Below are 19,465 nucleotides of genomic sequence, written 5' to 3' on the forward strand. Positions count from 1 at the left end.
TAACAGAATTTCCTGTGAAGGTCTGCTGGTTTCCCAGCCCTCTTGGCAGCTGGCTCACCAGGAGGCCAGGAGCCTTCATCAGCTGCCAGGCTGGGCATAAACAGAAGGAACTCCTGGGCTGGGGGAGGAGAGGGGCCTGCAGCATCTGATTCTCCCACCAGCTGATTAGGATTTGTTGTGCCTGAACAAGGTTAAATGAGATTAGGAAGAAAACGCTGGTGTGTGTTTCACATAGCCTCTGTAAGCAGGATGAGCGAGAGGAAATTTTTCAAGCAAATATTGAACGTCACAAGATTCAAGGTCAAGATGCCAGGGCTTATGTTCTGCCTGGAGAGGAAGAAAATGAACTTATTGGGGATGTTTTGAATCTTGCTGAATCTATCACGTTCTATTTCTTTCATGCGGGCAAAATTGAAAAGTGAGAGTTGTATGGCTGAATTTAGAGGCACTGAGCACAGAATAAGAAAAACCACAAGTGATGTCACAGCCTGCCTTTGTCACCTTTCTGAAGCTCTTAGAAGAGGTTTGGAGCTACTTTCTGCCTAAGTGCTCGGCATCCAGTCCATCTCCCAGGATATCTCACCTTCAGTGTCTGCCCCAGCGTTTTAGATGTGGCCAACTCGGTAAACCTGCATCTCTGTGGATAAACCTATGAGGACTTTTTTGGTCTTCAAAACCCATCATTTTCTTCGTTTCTCAGACCTCCCCTGGTGCAGTGGTACTATGGCTCTCATAGAAGATTTTATCATGGCTTTTAAAGGGATCTCAGAGCTTTGAGGGGAGAAATGATTTTTGTTACATATGCTGTGTAGGATTTTATGTATTGTGATGCTTAATAGATGGCTTTGACAGCTATTTTTTTCTGCAGACTATTTCCTGGCACAGAGCTGGAGGGCTAGTCTGAGGACAAACTTTCCTACTAGGTAATCTCTGAGTCCCTTCCCACTCTAAATAACCCTGGGGCCAAAGGGCATTCATACCACCATATCTTAGGACTTAAAAACTCAACGAATATTATTTTACAAATAAATCTAGATCCTTGACACCAAAGTTGAAATATAGAAATTGAGGGATGTTAGAATGAAATTTTTAAATATGTCAACATGGGGGGGGGGTTCGATTACAGTAAATGTCTTAAAGAATTGAGGATTCATTGTTCCCCAGTATTTGGAACATAATATCGCTGAACACTCATTATGTAGTAGAGATATCAGTGTGTGTTAGTAGTGAGGGATTACATTTGCCTAAAAGCTGTGCATGGATTTAGGTTTTCACAACTGGATATAAAGGAGAAATAAAACAAAATAATGGTTTTCCCTTGTATCCTTGGTGTCTGGGGTCCTTGCATACACTTGGGCATGTGGCTGTCACGACAATCCTGTGAGTTTGCAAGGACAACGTGAGTGGGAGAGTCTTATTGATCTCCTTAGGAGCCCAGAGAGCCACGTTGCCCAGGAATGGCCAACAACACAGTCCAGGCAGGTTAAAGAGCATTAACACAAAACGGGGAGACCTGGTTTTAGTCACATGGGGACTTTAACTAGGAATGCAACTCAGGTGATACTTTGGGTCTGCGTCTTTTTGTCAATAGAGGTACTTGATCATATCATTAAAATATCACAAACTAGTCTCATAATTGGGGATCTTGTTCCCATAGCTGGACAACTTTTAGATCTTTTTAGCCTGCTGAGCAGTTCCTTTCTAAGAGAGATAGATGCCACCTAAACATCTTCTGATATCCTCGTTTCTAGCTGTTTTGGCTTGCTAAATCAAAGAAGCTGAATTTGAAGCAAGTTCACTGTCATTTCCTTGAAGAATTTAACTTTCTGGACTTGAGCTACTGAACAAGTAGCTCCTGGCTTTATCTGAACCCTGTGTGTGTATTTTTCACCCAAGAAACTTTAGATTTCAACAAGAGACCCATTCTCCTGAAAAATGACATTGATGGGGAAGACACCCTCTGTAGGACGCCCAGTGCAACACCTCTGCTCATATTCTGTGTGTGACTGCAGACCATGAGAGAGGTAGCTGGTTCCTTCCTATTTCCCCACCCCTGTCAGCTGGGAGCCTCTTTGCTTTCCAGGGAGAGTGGATTTTCTGCTGATGTGATGATGTCCTTTGCCTTTTCCTCGGGGGACCTTCCTCATAACCATGTGTCCCTTTGGACATTTTCTGGAACACCCACTATCTGGTTGCTGAGAATGGTCTTCATTCTCCCAGCAGAAGCTGTGGAGAGACAACGCCTCTCTGTTGGTTGCTGGGGGTGCTTTCTAATGTTCAAAACTTCCGCTCCACATAGTTAAAGAGGAGTAAAGCATATGACATAGATCATAATAATTCTCCAGTTGCCCAAAATATTTTTATCTTTTTGTGATTCAAGAGGCCCTATGGAATCTTGCGGCTATAAGGAAGATAGTTGTGTTTTAAAGCAAATGGTTAGTCTTTTTTGACTACATGGAAGTGGGAGGCAGTTCCTAAGCTTCCCCTAATAGGGTTTGGAGACATCAACCTTTTCCGTTCCTCAGTCCTTTTGAGGGATCCATGATCCGAGTCAGATGATGTCTGAGCCTCTGGTCCCCAGCTGTAAGAGATGAGCTCCCCCAGCCTCCTCCCTTCTGAAGGCACGGAGTATCCCCCAGCTGCTCTGCCAGGGAAATGCTCTGTACTAAACTGCCCAGGATGCTGATAGGTCTACCTGCACCTCTCTAGCTGAATCATCAGGGTGCAGGCTGGTGCCCACACACACTCACGCCTCCCAGTTCAAGTGCCTGCAGAAGGCAGGCTCTTCACTAACTAAAGGAAACTATTAATCGTGTTTCCATTCAGTCTTTTCAAAGACTCTCCTCCATCCATATCCTTGCAGCCCACCTCCATCCCCACCTTCTAACCAGACTTATTTGTACAGACAGCCTCCTTCCTTCCTTCCCCCATCCTGGCCAGTGGTGTGAAGATGACATCCACGGCCCCCTGGAACTGGCCTCACCTGAGGACTCACCTGGTCCAGCAGGGACAGGCTCAAACAGTGGGAAGGAATGTCAGGAGAACTCCCCTGGTGGCCCCTCCCAGGCCTAACCTGGCAGACATTGCCTTGAGTGGCTTTGCAGAATGCCCTTTGTGGGGCTGGGCTGTAGGAACGGTACAGACAGACAGACAGTCTGCCACATGCAGACACCTACACTCTGTGCGGGAATGCCAGATGACAGAACAGAAAAGAGCCCCCTTTCATCCGGCAGCCTCTGATTCCAGAGGCGTGTTGCTGAGCCACACGACCTGCTGTTTCCCTGGTGACCGAGGCCTCAAAATAAACAGGATTCTGCTCAGACAGGACCAGCAGTCCATTCAGCTCAGGCATTTGCCCCAAGACAAACCATGTTAAAATAACACCCAGGGTAGCTGCTGCCACTGTCTGCTGTCTCTGCCTTGCTCTCTGTTGGCCAAGGCTCTGCTTTCCAGTCCAGAACTGGGGGCACTTACAGCACTTTGCTGTGGGTGGGGTAGCTGCTGGGTCCAGGCAGGTCCCCTCCGCTGATAAACAAGGGACAGAGACAGACCTAGAGGCTGCCATTCCCAGCTCCCTGCGCCTGCCCCCCTGCTTCCCACACAGCCCTCGGGGACTGCCAGCCGGATCTGTGGCATGGTGTCTGGAGGCGGGCCAGCAACCTGATTGCATGCCAGGGCCCGTCCCTCTCCCCACACAGAGCAGCCGTAACCCAGAGGTTCAGAGAACCAGCTTAGGGCTGCTGGAGAAGCAGCCTCAGCACAGTGACAGTGATAAACAAAGCCAAGATCGCCAAGGAGATTCTATTTCCTCAGGGACAGCCAGAGCAAGAGTGGAGAGAGGACAGCCCTCAGCCTGCTAGCTCTTCAGGTAAGAACCCAGGGCAGTCTGTTCTGGGGACGACAGGCTATAGCCAGAGTGGAGGCTGTGTGTGTGGGGGCAGGGGGTGCAAGTCCGAGACTGGTTGAGGAAGAAAGAAAAAAGGGATGGTAGAGGAGTGTGTGAAGCAGACAGCTCGCCTGCTAGAGCTCCCCTCTGGCTGGGTTGAGCAGGGGTTGTGGGCAGCTCCGGGGGAAAGGCTCGCTGATGGCACCGACATGTAAAAATAGCATTTGCACTTAGAGACTGCACAAGTAATCATGCACCATGCCATCCATTATCTTCATTTCCCAGTGCCAGCCCCGCTAGGACTGGAGGGGGCGGGAATGTTCTCATTTATTAAAGTGCTGGCTGTGGCCCCTGTGCTCTGCGGAAGCTGAGAGCTGTGACCACCGGTGAGCCTGGCTGGCACTATCTTGCTGTGTCACACTCACTCTCCCCAGCAGCCTGGAAACTCAGCTGCCTTGGAAAACCTGTCCACATGGTGGAAAGCCTAGATTTTTATCAGCCTCTTGATATAAAAGTCAGGCTGAAATACAGGAGGAGCTGAGGGTAGGAGGACAAGATTTGGATGAGGTAGTGTTCTGGTTCTTACCTTACCTTACCTTCTGACTCTCTATCCAGAATCCCTCTCATAGGCACCAGTGGAGAAAGCACTGGAATGGCCAACCATTGGGCACCTTCTCTCCACACCCACAACACTGGGCATGCCAAGAGTATTGCAGGGCTCCCAGACAGGAGCACTTGAGAATTTCAGACCTCCAAGTGCAGGGATGGGAATTTCAGGCATTTCGCAGAGACCTCTCCTCCCATCTCGGTCCCAAGAGTTCCCTGTGTCTCTGGGAGAATCCAAGCACTCTGAGCTTTCTCCAGCTTCCCCTCCACCTTCTCCTCTAGCCTTTCCGCTTTGGTGACCAGCCCCTTCCTTTTCCTCTGCACAGGGATGCAATGGTGGTGGTTTGAGTCCCCCATCCTCAGTGGGAGTACAGGAGCAGCCCAGCAGAGGGCAAGTCAGCCAGGCTACCCCCTTATTGGCTTTGCCCGAGGATTAGCCAGTCTGACACTGGCGAAGGGTTGGAAAGAAATGGCCTTGCTTGGGAAGTAGGGTCCAACAAAGGTCCGGCCTCTGTTTACCAGGGTTGTCTGAGTGAATAACTGTGGATTTTGGTGGAGGCTCTGATTCACAGCCACGAGTTCTCTTTGTATTGGTCACTGAGAACTCCCAGGAAAGTCCCCTCTGAAGGCAAGTTCACCAGTTCGCTGCTCAGGACAGCCAGCTGAGGCCACAGAGAGACTCTTTGTGTTGCCCTTGCCATTTATTTGCAGAATAAATGGAAGTGCAAATGAAGTACTTAAAACAAATTTAATATTAAAAATTTAAGCAAAAAAGCAATGAGTTTCTCATAAACCCTCTCCCAAAACTGGTGCTTACATATCCTTGCTTGGTCCAAAAAGGATTTGAAAATGCAGGATCCAGTTCAGTGGTTTGAGTTACAGGTGAGTGGCACCAACCACGATGACAATACTTTCAGGAGAGATGGTGGGTGGACAGCCACAGCCCCATCTATACTAGCAAGGGAATGGTGGATCCCTGAGAGACAGTGTAGGCAATCTCTTTGTGGTCATGCCTTCTGAAGGCCCTACCTAAGCTATTAAGGACCAGGGAGCTGCTGGCCTGCTGATCCAGCTGTCAGGAACTGGGTACTGTGCAGGGTGGGAGGCACACCCACCTCCACTGTTATGGACGCATTGCCTGGCCAGTGCTGTAACCCTTCACTTAGGCTGCTAGGAAAGTGATCTGTAGCCATTTGCTTTAGGTAAAGTTAACACCTATTCATGGCACATAAATTGTGAGTGAATCAATCTTGTTCCTTAAGGAAGGATTCACTAATCAGCAATTTTTCATCAAGTACTGATAAGGTATCCCACTTCAGATGCCACTGAATCCAACCCAATCAACCACAGAGAAGGGAGGGGACCTCCTGGGTAGACAGGTAACAGTGATGAGCTAGGTTGATGGGATGTCTAACTCAGCTAGAAAGAAATGTAAAGGTCTCAAGGTACAAGACAAGAGCCCGCACCTGGACAGTGGCCTGAAGGGAGAAAAAGGGAGAGGAGGGAGTAGCAATTATTTTAATTCCTAAGTCACACTATTTAAGAGCAGTGTAACACTGTGGCTAAGGGCTTGGATTCTGCAGTGAGTCTGCCTGGTGTCCAAATTCTGACTCTGCCTCTTATTAATCTTGTGCCTCAGTTTCCTCATCTGTAAAGTGGGGTGATAGAGTACCAACTTTGTTAAGGAAAGTATCAGATGAGAACCAGCCTTCATGCAGTGCCTTGCTTATAATGAGTACTATGTGAATGTTTGCTGCTACTTTTATTTTTGTTATTATTATTGAAGAGGGGGCTTACAAGTCCATTTGTTCCAAAGTCCAAAGTGATACTCTAGGAGTGACCATGAACACCACCTTTTGGCACTTTTGCTATAAGCATTTGGAAACAGAGGAGCTCCTGTCCTGGCACCAGCATTTTTGTCCTTCCTATGTCCAGGCTCTGGACTCAGTTCTAATGACACCACCTTGCTAGGTTCTCACACAAACCCTGTGAAGCAGGGGCTATTACCGATGCTGTGATTGAGGCTCAGTCACGGGCTATTTTCCTATGGTCATCCAGCTACCAGGTGTCAGAGCCATCTAAACATCAAGGGTGTCTAGAATATAGGCCAGGATCTGGAAACTCTGCTAAGAGTCAGCAGGACCCTAACTTGGCCCATGGCCTTGGGGATAGGGTCTTCCAAACAGTACAGGAATATAGGTACTGAGGACTAGGTAGGCCTCCAGTTTTCCTGAACCTGGCAGTGCATGGTGCTCAAGAGCAGAGGAAATGGGGCCTGACAACAGAAACACAGGCATGGCAAGCATGCTAGGCCAGGACACCCTGTACCTCTCAAGCTGAATATCAGTGTCATCTTTAGCTAAGCCTAAGGTGAACATTTGGCGACCCAGGTTGTGGAGACAGGAAGGATGAACAATCTCACACAACAAAGAAGAAATTTTATGGATGTCTGGGAATGAGGGAGACAAGACAGGAATGTGAGCTGGAAAAGGACTCTCCATCTAAGAGTGAGAAAGGAGGGCTAAACTCATGGGGGCTAAAACTACTCCCATAGAATAGACTAGCAGTTATGCATGTGGGCTCTGCTTGTCTGATAATCCTGAGTTCAAATCCGAGGTTCCTCCTATACCACCTGACTTTGGGATGATCTAGATCAAGGTCAATACATTATGACAAATTGTAACAAGTTTTTAAAAGTGAAGACTTTTTTATTTTCGCTTAAACAGTGCTCTTGGGAGCTATAAGTAGGCCCAAGGCCCAAGAAGGAAGAAGGACTGAATAGAAGGAGTGAAGAGGGAGGAGGAAAGAGAAAGTAAAGAGAAAGGGAGACAGGAGAAAGGGAGGGAATGAGGCCTGGACAGGGTACATGGAGGACCAGTAATGACCACTTCGGGTTCATTCAGCTCATTCATGGGATACTTGCTGCGTGCCAGGGGCATGCTAAACACTGCATTGCTACAGAGCTGGAACCGACAGTCCCCACCTTCATCAAACGGGCAGCTAGCAGGAGGTGCAGACATCAGTCCGGCAGGGATTCTTCCCAGGGCCCTGCCAAGTACATGGCAGAAGAGCCAGGCCCTCTTAGGGGTCTGGGCAAGCTTCCAGGGGAGATAGTGGTTGGGCTGAGATCTGGAGGATTTGGCAGGTAGAAATGGGGGAAGAGCAGAGTGCTTGAGGTGAGGGACGAGCATATGTGAAGGTTCCAGGATGTGAGGAAGTGTGGCATCTCCAAGGAATGAAAGGAAGGCCAGCATGGCTGGAGTGCAGGGGCAAAGGTGCATTGAGCCCCAGGGCAGGCAGGGTCAGATCATAGGGCTGTTGAGGCTGTTGAGGATGGTGGTCCTTAAGCTGTAAGCCATAGAAAACCAGAGGAGGAGGTGACCTTGGTCATGGGAAACTCATTCAACAAGGGAGCAATGGGCCAGAGTGCTGGGGACGTGGTTGACAGTGGGACTGCCCTGAAGCCAGGTGTCAGGCCTCTTGATTTCACAAACCCAGGGTTGGCTATACGGCCATGTGTTCCAGTCATCCTCTTCCCAGCAGCATGTGTTCCCGAGTTTGTGATGGACCCACTAGGAAGGACAAAGTAGAGGCAGATCTTTGCTGTCAGTGAGACTAATGAGCAAGCCTGGCAGCCAGGCAGGCCCATGCTGCTGGTGGCTGGGCAGTACACTCTGCAATCACTTGAAGGACACAAAGGTCTCATGAACGCAGCCACTGACTGGCCTGCTTGAGCTCGACCTGCGGTTGCAGGGACAGGCACACATTCAGGAGCCTACTTGTTCAGCAGGGTGGCAGATTCAAGCGAGAGGGAAAGAGGAGACAGGAGGCCCAGGCAAGCCTCCTGAGGACAGGGGAGAAAATGAATGCAGACAAGACTGAAAAGGGGCAGAGGTTGCTGAATGGAGACATGCAAAGGACCCAAAGACCAATTTTACCTTATTGATGATATGCAAGAAGCAGTGAGAACGGGCCTGGACTGATGGGGGGGAGGGGGAGATTCTAGGGTTTGCAGCACTTGGTTATGCCTCAACACCTTGGCCTCCTGAGGTGTCATTTTCTGAATGTCTTTCTGCTCCCCTTGCCTTCCATGGACAGAATCTCTTCCTTTGGATTCCTTAGGCTTAGCAAGGAATTCTTGGAGCAGTGAGGTTCCACTCAGAAGCACCCATTTGTGCCCCTGGCTTCCTTTCTTTCCTCTGCTGTTTCACATCCTTTTCTGCCTCTGAGACTTTGCAGCCGCTGCTCCATCTGCCTGGAATTCTTTCCCATGGTTCTTCACATGGCAGACCTCAGGCTTCACCTCTCTCGTCACCTCTTCAAAGAGGCTCTCCTGTCATACACATCCCTTCCACTGTCTTACCTCCTCATGGCATTTATCCCTGATAATGGTCATCTTGCTGGTTGCTAAAAGCTTTGCTACTGTCTATTTTCCCTATTAGAATGTAAGCTTCATGAAGACCTGTCTGTCTTGGTCCCTGCGATATCCCCATGCCTACGACAGAGCCTAGTGACAGAGTAGGCTCTCAATAAAACCTGTCCAATGAGTGGCAGTAAGTCATTACATCTTTTTTTGTGGTATTGGGGCTTGAACTCAAGGGCTTCACCTTGAGCCACCCCACCAGCCCTTTTTTGTGAAGGGTTTTTTTCGAGATAGGGTCTCACAGAACTATTCGTCCAGGCTGGCTTCAACTGTGATTCTTCTGATCTCTGCCTCCTGAGTAGCTAGGATTACAGGTGTGAGCCACTGGGGCCTGGTGAGTCATTACATCTTGAGAGTGAGAAAGTCAAGGCCCAGGGCAGACATGGGAGCACTTTTCCTCTTTGGTCCTTACAGCTCTGGAAAGGGGCAGACACCTATGAAAGCAAAGCTGAGAAGTTTGCACCGCTTCTGATGCTAAGTCAGTTTGAAGAGTTCTCAGAACCCGGTGCAGTTCACCAGCTGCTCTGGCTTAGCTGGTTTCATCTCACCCCTGCAGAGAACTCACTTTGGGTCTGGAAAACCACACAGTGGTGTTATTCAGGTAGAAATAAATGACCCCTGGCGGATGGGCATAAACCGCAAACAAGGGATGTTTGGAGCCCAGAAGGGAGGCACTGATTGGTCATGTTCCGGTGCTCCCAACCACGGAGGCAGCCAGAACAGCCGACCTCTGCCTCCTCCCCATCACTGAGATGGGGCTAGCAGAAGGGCTTCACTTTGATCACTGTGTGCAGAGTGCTGTACGAAAGCCTCTGGGGACAGAAAGGCTCCTAGAAAGTGCACTCTACCCCTTCCTCAAGATCCCTGTCAGAATCTGACATGGCAGGGAATGGGGGTGAGGAACGAATGCTCCAGAGCTGCACCCTGGGGTTCCACAGCAAGCTTGATGGGTTGCATCTCAGTCACAGGCCACATGGCCCCAGCTTCTTGGAGCTGGCTGCATGGCCGTAAGCGCCAGTGTCTCCGTTATAGGAGCAATTCCTCTTTCAGCCTGGTCGTTTATGTGCATTTGTGTGAAACAGGATGTTTCTAAATGGCATGGGTACAGGTTGGCTTCAGAATGGCTTCTTTCAAAGGAGGGCTTTTCTCTCAGGGTGGACTCTCCATGCAGTTGACCACTCTCTGAGGCAGGTCCTGGGATGTCATTACTGAGGGCTGTGGAAGCAGAGTTGTCAGTTTCTAATGTGACAGTCCAAGAATTCGGACAGCTCCAGTTCTGACCCATCTCTCTCATTGCCTTTCTGTTATTCCAGAAACAGCCTGTGGTGCTCTGGGAGGGTAGCCTTGTGGTCAAGAGTAAGGACTCTGGGGTAGGAACAACTGGGTTCAAATTCTGAGTGTGACAGTCGATAGCTGTGTGATTCCAGTCGGTATATAACCTTTCTGTTATACAAAGCACCTGTAGTAGCACTGTAGACAGGAATATATGTGTTAATACAGGTAAAACCTATAGTGCCTATGAGTGCTATGTCAATGTTAGCTGTTCCTATCTCATAGTGTTAGTGTAAGAATTTGGAGAGAGAACCCATGCTGAGTGCCCAGAATGTTTTAGTACACAGTGCATACACAGCGCATAGAATCTGCTCAGTTGAATGTGGATTGTTATTGCTACTGACAAACCTTGCAGCTTGCAGGTTTTTGTAAGTCTTCATACAAATGCATCTGAACTAAAGAAAAGGTCCTGGGGGCATGCAGGTTACCTGCTGCCCTACTGTTCCCCTTTCTCTTTGGGATACCATCAGCATGTGCTCTCTCAGCATGGAACCTAGAACCAGCCATTCAAGCAGCAGCCCTTTATTGAGTGTCAGACTGGAGCAGACACCGGGTACTGATCAACACTGTTAGGCTGTAGATGCTCCCAACAACAAATGATTAAAGCTTTTTCCCTTTTGTTCAGAGCCCAAAAAGGCTCTGAGGTTCCTACCTGGCCAAGAGGGAATGTAGTCCCTCAGTACACGGACTCCCTGAAAATTCTGCTCAGGGGGCCCTGGTGCTGGGCACTGGGTTCAGATCACTCATGCAGGGACTAAAGGGGCAGGCTGCTAGGTGGCAAATTGCATAGCCAGTTTGCATTTGAGCTGCCTGATACTCCATCCTCCCTCCCAAGTGACCTTGGGAAAAGACCTGGTCCTCTCTCTGATTTCCTTTCCTTCTCTGTGAATGCCTCTCCCTCCGGGGATGGTTGTGGAGGTTAAATTCGAGGTGACATGGAAAGCTCACTGCACAGCTGTCTCTCTTGATACTTACTAGTTCCCTTCCTTTCCTCTGTGGCCCTCTGACTGTCAACAGCTGTGGATATGATTGACGTCTTAGAGGGTTGTGAATGCTCCCTTGCCCTAGGTGACCATGAGCTGAACACATCACTTGGCTTCCAAAGCAGCACAGAGAGATGAATTCTGGGAAGGGGTCCAGGCTGTGGTCTGGAGGAGGGATGCTGGCAGCCCCCACACCCTGCTTGGCCCATCCTTTTACTTCGGGGAAGGGTGGGGGCAGGCGGGGAATATGGATTCTTAGCTGGCTCTCTTCTTGGCTCTCCGGGGACTATAGACTGCTCACGAAGGCCCGAAGATTGATCTTCTCCTGTAAAGGAGGCAGATCCCTTCCTGCCTCACTCTGACCCTTCCTAATGCCTCTCCGCCTCCCACTAAGGCCTGAGGGTTTAATACACAGCTGGTTCAGGGTGGGTCCAGATGCTCGAAGTGCAAGGGGGAGAGCGTATCCAAGGCGACGTCCAGTTGTTTCTAGTGACCCATTGGCCTGACCCTCCCTGCCTTGTTGCCCCAGAACTGAGCCAAGCCTTTGGAAGGCGTCTTCACCTTGGGAAGCTGGCTAGAGCCCTACTGTGGTGGGAGGTTTGGATCCCACGCTGGATGTGCCCTGGGGGAGGTCAAGGGAAGGGTGGGCCAAAAGAGGCTTCATCGCCCCTGTGACCTCCAGGCCTCTCCCGCCTCCTCACTGCCCAGCATCTGAAAAGAGGGCTGTGACCATAATTGCATCTTGCTTTATGATGGAAGCATATCCTGAATGGGCTGCTTTAAAGTCTTTTTGCCAAGTGTGGTGGTGCACCCCTGTAATCTCAGCAATCAGAAGGCTGAAGCAGGAGGATCTCAAGTTCAAAGACAATCTGGGCTATATGGTAAGACCCTGTTTCAGACTAAAAAAAAAAAAAATCTTTTCATACCCTGCAGATCAAGAGCAAGACTTCAGTGAGTAATTAGGGCTGTACATTGGTCAGTGATGGCAGCCCCGCAGTCAGTATTTTCCTGGAGTCCAGGTCCTCTTTTCCTGGCCAGTCCCACATCCTGCTGGGTGAGCTTGTGTTTCTCATGATCTCTCCCCATCCTCCTGAAAGGCTTCTCACCCCATCCAGGGGGTTATTTTTAACCCGCACCATAATGCTAGGGCTGAGCAGGACAGGACACGCTGCCTCCGTCCACAGGAAACTGGGTTGCCTGGAAAGCGATGGCCTCACCCGGGACTTTCCCCCTCTCTCTCAGCCTCCTTTCCTTCGGTTTATTGAGCATCTCCTCCATGAGGGGCCCTGCATTGGACTGAATCCCATGGAAAGACCCTGCTGAGAACAATAGCATAGCTACTCCTTGTGCTCTGCCAGGCTTCACTTGTATTAACTCATTTAATCCTCCAAAATTCAAGAAGGCTGCTGCCACTTTTAATCCTTCTCTCTGGTGACAGAGCTGAGACTCAGAAGGCGGTGACAAGATGTCACATGGTAGAAGTGGCAGAGCAGGGGCTTGGAGGCTGGTTAATCTTTTAACTATATAGTAGGGCTCCACTGCTGTGTGTGTGTGTGTGTGTCTGTCTGTCTGTCTGTCTGTGCTGGGGATCAAACCAAGGGCCCTCGACATGCTAGACAGGCACTTTACCACTGAGCCACTTCCCCAGCACACTACCATGTTTTAAAACTGCATAGAAAAGTTCCCGCGCCTGTAATCCCAGCTATTTGGAGGCAGAAGCAGGATATGGTCTGAGGCCGGTGCTGGGCAAAGGCAATACCCTATCTGAAAAATAGCTTAAAGCAAAAGAGGATGGAGGTGTGGTAGAATGAGTGTGAGGCCCTGAGTTCAAACCCCAATAAATACCAGCCCCCCAAAACCCCAAAGATATGACGCAGAATGTCAGGGATGTGAGTAAACTGGTTGTCCTCTTCACTTTTAGTTTTTATTGCTTTGAATACACAGTACCATGGATACTCAAAACCTACTTTAATGCAATTGAGTTAATGAGTATATATAACTTAAAGATTACTTTTGGATAATTAAAGTAATAGATTTCATGACAGAAAACGTCAAATAAAAATTTCAGAAATTTTAAGAAAATAAAATGTTACCATCACACAGAGGTAATTACTGTTAAAATATTAGAATACTGGTGTATACCTTTCCAGTTGTTTCCCTGTGTTTATGTCTGTGTCTGTCAGTGTCTATCTACCTACCTACATATGTACACATATATATATATATGTATGTATAACAAAAATAGTATCAAACTATATTTATAGGCTTTTGGGGGGGTAGGGGGAATAGCACTGGAGTTGAACTCAGGGCCTTGCACTTGCTAGGCAGGTTCTCTATCACTTGAGCCATGCTCCCAGCCCTTTTTGTTTTACTTCTCAGATAGGGTCTTGCATTTTTACTGGGCCAGCCTTGTATGGTTACCTTTCTACTTATGCATCCTATGTAGCTGGGATTACAGACATATCCCAACATGCCTAGCTTGTTGGTTAAAATTGGGGGTCTTGCTGACTTTTTGCCCAGGTTGGTCTCCAATTGCAATCTCTGCCTCCCAAGTAGCTAGAATTACAGGCATGAGACACCACTGCCAGCTTTTAACTTACTTTTCTCACTTATCATATATCATGACCCTACCCCTTACCATCCACTCCCCACTCCATTTAACACTCTTCTAAGACAGAATATTTCACACCCTTTATGATGTATGTAATGAGTCCCTGCTATCAGGTGTTTTGCCTGTGGCCGCAACTGTTGTAATGCTATACTGAACATATTCTATAAGACATTTATACATTGCTGTCATCTTAATATGTTTTGGTCGCTGTAACAAAATACTAAATGCTGGGTGGCTTATGAATGACAGAAATTCATGTCTTCTGGTTTTGGAGGGCAAGAGGTCCAAGATCAAGGAGCCCACAGACTTCGTGTCTGGTGAGGGCTGCTTCCCAGGAGGCCATCTTCCTAGCAGCCCCACATAGAGGAGGGGGTAGGGGTCTTTCTGGGGCCTCTTTTATAAGGCCAGTAATCCCATGCATGCGGGCCCCACCCTCATGGTCTAATCACTCCCAAAGGTCCCATGTGAATTTGTGGACACACAAACATTCAGACCACAACAGTCACATTGCTATTAATAAAGAAAAAAATATATTCAAATATAAAAGAGAGAAAGCATTTAGTTTTAGGGCCCTTTTGGGGTAACTGGCAGAATTGCTCAGAGCTGAGGACGTGTCATTTAAACTACTCGCCATTTCTCAGCGCTGGCGTTACTCACCTCTCAAGTATGTTCGTGGAGTCGTTCTGCCACGATGGGGATAAGTTAGGAAAAATGCCAGTTGTGACTAAAATGTGGGTCCTGGAGTTAGACAACTGGGTTTAAATTCTAACCCCACCCCTTACCAGCCGTGTGACCACAGTCACTCTCTCAGCCTCAGTTTCCCTATCTATAAATGGCACATATGTGGATGGATGTGATGAGGGAGGTAGGTTGAAGCTCTCTAGTGCCTGGCCCCAGGGGAGGAAACACACAGAGGCATTAGTTACAGCTGTTATGAAGATGGAAGAAGCATTTCTCTGTGCTTTGGAAACTACCCTCCCCTCCTACTCTGCAAGGTCTAAGGAAAATGAATTTTAAATCACTCAAAATGCCTCCTGCCTATATTACCTTTCTCTTTTCTTCCTTTTTTTTTGGGAGGATGTCAATGTCTAATATTCTAAAGATGACTAGCTCTTTTCTCCTTCCTTACTAAGAACCAGGTTGGTTGGTTTAGACATAGATTTAGATAATTCCATTGTTCACAGCTGTGTAAGGAATATGGTTCTCCTTTCCATTGAGCCAGCTGTGTTTTATAACTGCCTATCCTAAAATAAAAACAAAGCAGGCAAAAAAAAAAAAAAAAAAAAGCAAGCAGGACTGTCTAGATAAATCCTAAATTGGTCTCAGTTTTAGAGAACAATACAGAAAACGTCTACGTTGCGTAACCCAGACCGTGGAAAGCGCCCGACCTGACCCGCGCGCCGTGCCCGGTTTAACGCAGACACACGGCTGACCCGCAGTGGGCGCTCCCTGGGCCGCTGGACGCGCATCACAACAGACGTTTCCTTGCAGAGAGCAAGCCGTGGAGGGATGCACTCGCTAATCTAAACACGGTCCCAGCCTGTGGGAGGACCGGAAGGTGACAAATGATTAAATGAACAGATGCTTTTTGAGTTTGTAAGTTGAGTGTTGAGAAACTTTTTCCTCCTAATTCATGATTCTTGGAATATGTTTCTGGTCCTGGTGGAATTGTGTCAGGATTTCTCTAAACGGCCATCCTGGGAAGTACATGTGATAAAGCACTTCCGGTGGCTGGGCCAAGTTTGTCAACTATGGGAAATGTGTGGAAGTGTGTGTGTGTGTGTGTGTGTGTGTGTGTGTGTGTACACGCATGCACACACATGCAATGGTGTGTCCTCAATATCGAAGTGGTCCTAGAGATCACAAGTGACATATTTGATTGTAAGTCACCCCAACATTGGGCCTGTGCTTGCTGGCGTTGGTTGAGTGCCTTTGGTATGGGAAAGTCAAAGATAAAAACATGTTTCTTCTCTCATACTGTCATAAGCTCATAGTGGAGAGAGGAGAGCCAACAACTTGATTGGAGAAGGAATGAAATGATTGCTAGGCAAAGCACCCCCCTGTGGGTCATGGAAGGAGGGGGCAGGAAAGAAGGAAGGAAGGAAGGAAGGAAGGAAGGAAGGAAGGAAAGAAGGAAGGAAGGAAGGAAGGAAGGAAGGAAGGAAGGAAGGAAGGAAGGAAGGAAGGAAGGAAGGAAGGAAGGAAGGAAGACTTCTTCCAGGAGAGACCAGGGAAGGCTTTGCAGTGGAGGTTGCATTTGACGCAGGCCTTGAAGGATGAGAAGGGTTTTAATGAGCAGAAGACGGAAAAGTAAGGGCCTTCTGGGCTAAGGGAGCAACACAAGCCAGCACAGGATGGCTCAGAGTTCTTGGTGTGCAACAGGGAAGGGGGAGGGGGCTGCACCAATTGCTGGATGGGGTGGGTGAAATGGAAACTGAGGCCTTTCACAGAAATCTTGGGGGTCACTTAAATGCCTGGCCACGAGGGGTGGGGCAGCACTGCTGGGAGGCAGGAAACCAACCGTGGGTCTCCAGTGTCTGTTCTCCTTGCTGTTTAAATTCTGTAGCTTTGGAGAGGATGGCCCAGCTCCTATGTCCCCCTCCAATGCTGGATCTTGTAGTACTCTTTGCTTCTCTTCCCAACTCTAACCTCTTCCTGTGGCTTCTTCTCTGACACCAACTGGCTGCCTCTGGGGTCTCTGAGCAATGCAGAGTGTCCTCAGGGTGGCTGTCTCTGTCCTCTCTCTTCAGATTCTAGGTTGTTCTCCCAGAGGAGCTCTACTTGCCCTCTGCTCCCACTCTTCTTCATGTACCTCCTGTTCTGGCTACTCTCCAGAGCCGCCAGGCACTCTGCAGGAGGATGGGTTGCTCTCACTGCACTTGTGACACACCCTCAGCGAGCTCAGCATTTGCTCTGCTGATGGACTGACTTCTCCGTCCTCTCAGCAAATCGCTCTCCATCCTTCCTGTCCCAAATTAGGTCTGATTATCCCTCTGTCAAATCCCCAACATCCTCCTTTTCAGGTGACTTCAGAGCCATCCCTCCCTTCAACTCTCAAGACCCGAGTTTAGGATCTTTTATCCATTTCCATTCAACACCTAGTGACCAGGACTCTCCTGGGGTATAATGGTGAGAAGGCCACATATGGGGTCTTGGTCAAGACTAGCGTGCAATGTAGCAAAAAAGACAGACATTCAGCAAGGACTTGTAGACCCACGAACCTTTCTGGGAAGGAAATACAGGGTACTGTGCTCCTTGGCCTCTGCTCTGACTTGGTCTACCTCCCACCAGCCACCAAAATTTTTCTATAAAATGTTCCCAGAAAATTTTCCAAAAAAAAAAAATCCACAGTAGCTCCACTTTTATTTGCTTATAGATATAAGCCTGAACTCTTTGAAATGACATCCTTTGAGGTCCTTCATGATCTGACTTCAAACTAGCTTATGCTCACCCTGAGCCTTTCTGCTGAGCCTGTGCTCAGTGGGATCAGCCACTCACACCAAGGGAAGATGCCCTCCACTTGATCATCCTGGGCCTCTGCTCCAGGGATTGCTTTGTTCAGTGCACACACATTTAAAGCCTGTGGCTTGTGGCCGAGGTTCTGCCCCATCACAAAATCCTCCTGCGCTCTTCTTCTGTTTCAGCCTCCACCCCCAGCCCTAGAGCCTGACATGGTGTTTTTGATTTAGCTTCTCGCCCTCTGTCAAGGACAGAGAGCTTGTTATTCCTGCTGAATAATCACAACACAAATAATAGCTGAAATAAGATGTTGTGATGCATGTTTTATTTATGTGCCAGGCACCTTGCTAAGGGCTTCACTCGTGTTATCCTTTTGCATCTGGGCCACAATGCAGGGTAGGTGTGATCACATGCTTGCTTTCATAGATGAAGGAACTGAACCTCAGAGAGATGAATTTACTTTCTGTATTTAAATCCAGGGAGCCTCACTCTAAAGCCCATGTGGGTAACTGTGACTCCACCTTTATTCCCTTGCCATGTCTGGTCAGGTTACTTGTTCATAATATCCTTCATAGGGGGAGGAGGAACTCAGTGAGAAGAAAAGGGACAGGGAAGAAGTCTCTCCAAGGTCATGCTAGAAGGCGTAGTCACTGAGACATGATAAATATAGATCACTAGTGGCCATCTTCTCTCACACTTATTAACTAGTAGATGGAGGCAATAATTTCCAAGGAAAAGTAAACATTTTTGGCTGGTTTGAGAGCAAGGGATTAGATGGTAGTTTGTTGAGTGCAAACTGGTTGATTTGGGTGGTAGTGTGCCCCATCACACAGCCCTGGGGGACCCCGGTTCCCAAAGAAAAGAACCTTATCCAGCTGCTACTGCCTTTGTGTGAGCTGAGTGGGGGTGCTTAACCAGGACTCCCTCTCCTCCCTTACTGGACTGGGCCTGTCTGCTTCCCTAGGGAAGAAAAGCAGAGTGGCTCCAGGCCCTTTCCTGCCTGCTGCCCTGCCCAACTCTGGACAGGCCTACCTTTGTGAGCATGGGTGGCAGGAGTACAGCCTCTTGGTTTGCATAGAACCTCTGTGGCATCCCAAGCCAGTGGGAGCAAAGCAGGGCCAGAAGGGACAGTTGAGACAAGAAGGCTGGGAAATGGAAAGGGTGGGAGAGCAGTGTGCAGACAGGCCAGCCAGGGTGCTCCCTCCTTTCCTTCTTGCAGATGACAGGAGAGCATGTGAGTGAGGTGGGAGGGAGCCCCAGGAAGCCTGGAGGAACACAGTCCAAAGTCGGGGCCTCTCAGAACCAAAACCTACATCTGTAATGCAGGTCATTGGTAGGAGGACACCCTGCTCCTCTCTCCTCTCTTTCTTTCCCCATCAACATGGGCGGCTCTAAGAGGTTGCTGGCAGCTATAGTTGGAATGTCCCTACCAAAACATGTTGGAACTTTAGGTGTTCAGAGGTGGAACCAGGTGGGATCTTTAGGAGGAGAGGGCCTAGTGGATTCTCATGGAGCAACAGTTAACGCATTATCTCCAGGGTAGGTCTGTTCTAAACACCATGCTGGCTTTGGGTCTGGTTGTGGTTCTCTTACAATGAGATGCCCAAACCACCGTTGGTCTCTGAAGAGAGTTCCCACCATTAGAAGGCCCTCACCAGAGGTAGCCCTTGAACTTGGACTTCCCAACCTCCAGAACCATGAGTTGATGAAACCTTCATTCTTTATAAATTACTCAGTCTGTGCTACTCAATTAAGGCAGTGGTCTTTCCTTGCCTTATATCTTTTCTTGGCTTGAGTTTGGCTTGGCTTATCTATAGCATTTTATCTATCTATTATCTATGCCACTTTGTCCTCCATATCTTGGCTTAACTGTCACATTTTTGAGGGGCATACCAGAGGATACACAGACAGGCTGACAGACTGATGAGTGAGTAATGTCAGTGATCTGTCTAACAACTGTACTTTCCAGACTCTGATTCAATGAGGCCATGTTGCTGAAGGACCTCATGAACCCTTATACCCCATCTTGGCCAGTACACTGGACTAGTGTGATTTTTAGAGGGGCAGAAACAAGCTTTGAAAAACTGGGACTTGTTTGACATGTTCCTTAGAACATAAGAGCCATATTCTTATTCTATAGCTCCCCTAGGGACATCTGAGGAGCC

The 19,465-nt window shown here is 48.5% G+C and overlaps 1 protein-coding gene across 3 annotated transcripts in view; it reads left to right on the forward strand.

Annotated features, from left to right (window-relative positions):
• Positions 1-19,465, forward strand: part of Fgf1 (fibroblast growth factor 1) — an 88,862-nt gene that overhangs the window by 5,559 nt on the left and 63,838 nt on the right. The window contains exon 1 of one of the 3 annotated variants that reach the window (XM_074076765.1): positions 3,359-3,868. The exons of 1 other annotated variant lie outside the window; for it this stretch is intronic. The gene's annotated coding sequence lies outside the window, so the exon portion shown is untranslated. Of the gene's footprint in view, positions 1-3,358; positions 3,869-19,465 lie in introns of those variants that run through there. One more of the 3 variants, XM_074076759.1, reaches the window with a different exon arrangement.

This window comes from Castor canadensis, chromosome 6, assembly GCF_047511655.1.
Source record: "Castor canadensis chromosome 6, mCasCan1.hap1v2, whole genome shotgun sequence".
In the NCBI taxonomy this organism is placed as follows: Eukaryota; Metazoa; Chordata; class Mammalia; order Rodentia; family Castoridae; genus Castor; species Castor canadensis.